Below are 5000 nucleotides of genomic sequence, written 5' to 3' on the forward strand. Positions count from 1 at the left end.
CACACACAAACGGACACAGTGTGAAACATGAGGAGTGTATTTTAAGTCCCGAGCCTCGCCCTGTGTCCACAGACCACACCCTCAAAAACTTTCAGTAAGTGTGTGTGTTTGTGTGTTTGTATGTGTTTGGGAATGTTGTTATGCAACTTTATTTTTAAACTTTTGTTTTACTCCACTCACATGGACACTTATGTTTAGCAAGAAAGTTAACAGTTTATATTTATCATGTTTCAGTCTCTGTAATATATAAATATATATATCTATATATCTATATATATAGATATATATATCTATATATCTATATATCTATATATGTGTTATACATGCATTATACACATACTTATTATGCATTATAATCTGTTTATATAGATCGTGTGCATGTGACGTCACGCTTATTTCCCAACCCAGAAGTCATGTTGGTTGGATTACACAACTAAGACGGCGCCCGTTCACGTGTGAGTTGCTGCAACGCTTCGTAATTTTCTTTGTATTTAAACGTCTAAGATTGACCACAAACCAGGGCTTGAGCGGTGTATCTCGAGCTCTTTGAGAGTGATTTACACGGACATGGTCGAGCACCCTGTCATCTTTCAGTGGTTTGGTAAGAAGACTACCAACCCAGCCAGAAACAAAGACATTATAAGCATCTGAGTTCTTGTATGCCTTCATTTGTGCGTTGGTTGCCCACAACGTTTGTAGCACAAGGTCGTTCACAATATCCGGATATTCAATCGGCGGTAATGAATCTAAATCCTCAATATAATCCGACGGCTTTAGCGTGTACGGGTCAAGGCTGCAAATTTGGACTTTTTCTCTGAATCTTGCCTTTGCAGAGGACTCCAGAGAGTCACAATACTTTGAAGAAGTCGGAGTTGTATTGTTGTTGTTCGCTTTAGACGCCATTGTTGATTTGTTTTCCAACCAACATGGCGTCGCACGCATACGTCACACAGTTTTGTCACGTGTTTCCACACTACCTGTATAATCGTGGTTATAAGCACTCCAAAATATAAATGATGCTTTATAACAATAATCACAACACATTATAAAGCATTTTATAATGACTTACAAGGTAAAGTATCATAATACTTTGTAAACACAATCATTCAGTTGTTCATTGGAGTCCTGTTATGACCCGTTAAACGTTCGATGTGTAACCTGCTCCAAAGAAATAGGGGGCAGTATTTCACCTCTAAACTGGGTTCATACAATCTCTAATGTTCATTATTTAGTTTGGCATATTTATTGTATTCTAATTTATTCTTTATATTATGTATTGCATTTACTCCTGTGTAATGCCTGTCAATATTTGAGCGTGTCAGAAACTGCTGTTTTATAATCTTCACTTGGGGCTGATCCATGTGTGTTTACTGAGCACCAATGTTACCCGGGGCTGTAGTCCGTGTAACGTTACGTTACTTTGTTTATTAGACTAAATCCTAAGTGTCAGAAACTAGAAAACGACCAGCAAATACGTCTCGTCTTCCCGGTGGCGGTGCAGCCAGGAGAGCAGCCGGCCTTGGGAGGAGAGAGGTCGGCAGAGCCGGCACTCAGTCAGACGGAGATCCAGTCTGAAGAGACTTGAGCTCAGCCAGAAGAAGCCCTGCAGTCACAGCTGCTGGACCTGTGTAACGGCAGCAACAGGGAGTCTGCAGTTCCCCGGTGCTGTGGCTGAACTCCAGCTAACTGCTAACTGAAGCTACGACGTTTCCCCCGAGCTCCCGACAGCTTTACACTCAGAGAAACAGCCTCCTGGCAGCTGTGAGGACGAAGCGAGGTGGTGCCGAGGGTTTTATCGTTTCTGCCACTTTGAATGTAATCCAATAAACAAACTATAAAACAGACACGGTACTTCTTCTCCCTCCGTACTGAAGGCAGACTGCAGCTGCAGTGACTCACTATCACCTCTAGAGGAACAAGTGGTATTACAAGACTGGACGGAGCGCAGCTAGCTGTTAGCATGCTAATGTCAGTCGATCTGCAGCACAACACAGAGACGTCTTTGACACAACATCAACACTGTTACCTCTTCACATTCTGTAGATAATGTTAGTTCATTGTTTTAATGTTTTAAGTTTAAATTCATTCTGGCACAAAGGACCTAACATATTTACAGAATAAACATATGGAGGTACGTATATATGATAAACTGGCTATAATATCTGCCCAGAACTGTCAACAGTTCCTCAGGATTCCTCCTGCTCTACAGGTGGAATAATATAATAATAATAATAATAACAATAATAATAATAATAACAATAATAATAACAATAATAATAATAACAATAATAATAATAAGGCAGAAAAGAAGAAGATTGCAAGCTAATAAACATCAGCTGCTTCACCTTCAGCATTGAATTCAGATTTCATAATAACCTTCATCATCACTAACAGCGTGACTCACTGACTCACACACGCACACACACACACACACACACACACACACACACACACACACACACACACACACACACACACACACATACACACCCACGCACACACACCCTTCGAGAAAATGGGAATCCTTTTGGTACAGTCATTAGTGACTCATGGTCATGCATCCATGTGGTGTGTGTGTGTGTGTGTGTGTGTGTGTGTGTGTGTGTGTGTGTGTGTGTGCAGACTGGGTGTGGTTGTGTTGTCTGGTTCATGGTTCCTGACATGAAGCTGTGTGTTTCTGCCCCCTGTTGGATAAAAAACTGCATTCTCTCAAATCACTTCATTACATAAAACATCAATTAATAGTACAAATCCTGAAATTACAGTTAAAGTAAACAAAGTATTAGAAGTAAACTGTATTCAAGAACTGAAGACACACTAATAAGTATAATAATTGTATTTATATAGCACTTTTTAAGATGTAAATATGTTATGGCAATACATTTAAAATAATACCAATATAAAATAGTAATAATAATAAATACATTCAGCCCGCCCGTCTACTCCTATTGCATTTTTACAGAATTACTGTTCAGACACTTAGTGGTCTTGAACTGTAAGATACATATCTGAAAGGGGGGTGAGGAGGGAGAGAGGTGAGGTAAAGATACTGTGTGAGGTGAACAGCTGCATGAATGTAACCAAGAGGATTTTGTAGTGATTAAGAGACAGATTGACACAGTTTGAGTGAAAGGTCTGCCTCCTCCTCTTCTTCATAACTCACTGAAATGATCACATTATGCTTCCTGTTTACATCCCCAAAAGCATCATGGGAACTGTAGTCTATACATGTGATTTACACTATAAATGACGTCATTGACATCAGTGTGTGTATTCAGCAGTGGTGGAAAGTAACTACATACATTTACTCACTGTATGTACTGTAATAGTTCTACTCCAACCATCTAAAGCAGTAAAATGCAACATTAATGCAGCTGTAATATTAATCCAAAAACATCATATGCAATAGTAAATCATTGACAGGGAACATTTTACGTTAGGTACTTTAAGTACATTTGCTCATAATACTTACATACTTTTATTTCAGTAGGGTTTTTAATGCAGGACTGATGAAACATCAATTTAAAGTACAAATTCTGAATTTACTACAGTAAAAAAAACAGTATTTTAACAATGCAAGAAATGCTGTACTTCGCGAAGGGCAGGCGACACACACCTAGAGTCAGAGACAGGGTGGAGGAAAGGCTCTTCAAGCCTCTTCTATACAATATATACAGTAAGGGGTCCCTGCACCACGCTACACCAGTTTGGGGGTCCTTGACCTGAAAAACGTTGAAGACCCCTGATCTACTGATAGTACCATAACGAGATGTCCCTGTATGAGCCAGCAGGGGGCGGCAGAGCACTATTAGAGGAGCTGACAGTGAGAGACAGACAGGCAGACAGCAGGTGGCGCTGTGGAGCTGCAGACTCTCAGAGTTTTCTTTTCTTTACTGTAATGGCACACTTCCTGTTCTGGTTTCCACATTAAAAGACCAAACTGTGGTTTAATGAAGGTTTGATGTTAAAGCAGCTGACTCAACAAACACTGATCCAGACAGGAAATTGTCCATGTAATAATCTGATCGGAGGTCAGATTGAACTCTTTAGTTTCCCCCGAAGTTCCTCCAATCTTTGTGTCAGTGCCACATGATCCATCTGCAGTCTGAGCTCAGTGTGTGTGTGTGTGTGTGTGTGTGTGTGTGTGTGTGTGTGTGTGTGTGTGTGTGTGTGTGTGTGTTACAGTATGGACAGTATTCTGAGCCGCCTGCAGACTGGGATAATCCCAGTTGAGCTGCTGACCTCGACAGAAAATCAGTTCAACAAAAGCCCAGAGACCCCAAACAGACAAGTGTGGGGGGGGGGGGGGGGGGGGGGGACAAGACAAAGACTACAGTGACCCTATACATTTAGAGGGGCTGCTCTGTCTGTGTGGGTAATGTAGGTTAAATGGTTGTTGTTTGAATATTCCACTCTGCTTCACATTAACACACACATATTAAAGTTGCCTTGGCATTAAAATAGATATTTAAGTAGTTTTATCACATACGTATTGCAGGTATAAACCAGTATCTAGCGGCCCAACAATGACTTTGAATGTCTTCGATGTTTTTTTTACGTGTCTTTGTGGTTGTTAAGTGTGTCTTTGCGGTCGTTTAAGACACGTTAAGAGTCACTTCAAACAGAGGCTCTGCACCGACAGCCTCCTGAACCCTTCAGTAATTCATACATTTTCACATGTCTGCACTACAGGCATCGACAGCCGAAACAAGAAAGCAACAACCCGATGATATCAGTGACATCATCACAGCGAGCTGTTTGCACTTGCTCAGTAAGAGTCTGACGAGAGACAGATCAGCTGCAGATAAATGTCTTTCTTTGTGCCAAAACAAAGAAAAGCTGAGCGATAAGGCTGACGGAGGAGAGTGAAGGTGGAGGACATCTGCTGCAGAGAGCACAGCTCTTATCCCCTCATCTGATCAGATCTGCAGCTCGCTCTCTGATTCTGAGGAATTTTGTTCTGTCAAAACTGAACAAACAAACCTCTTCTTCTACTGACT

The sequence above is a fragment of the Cottoperca gobio genome, chromosome 22, assembly GCF_900634415.1.
Source record: "Cottoperca gobio chromosome 22, fCotGob3.1, whole genome shotgun sequence".
Lineage (NCBI taxonomy): Eukaryota > Metazoa > Chordata > Actinopteri > Perciformes > Bovichtidae > Cottoperca > Cottoperca gobio.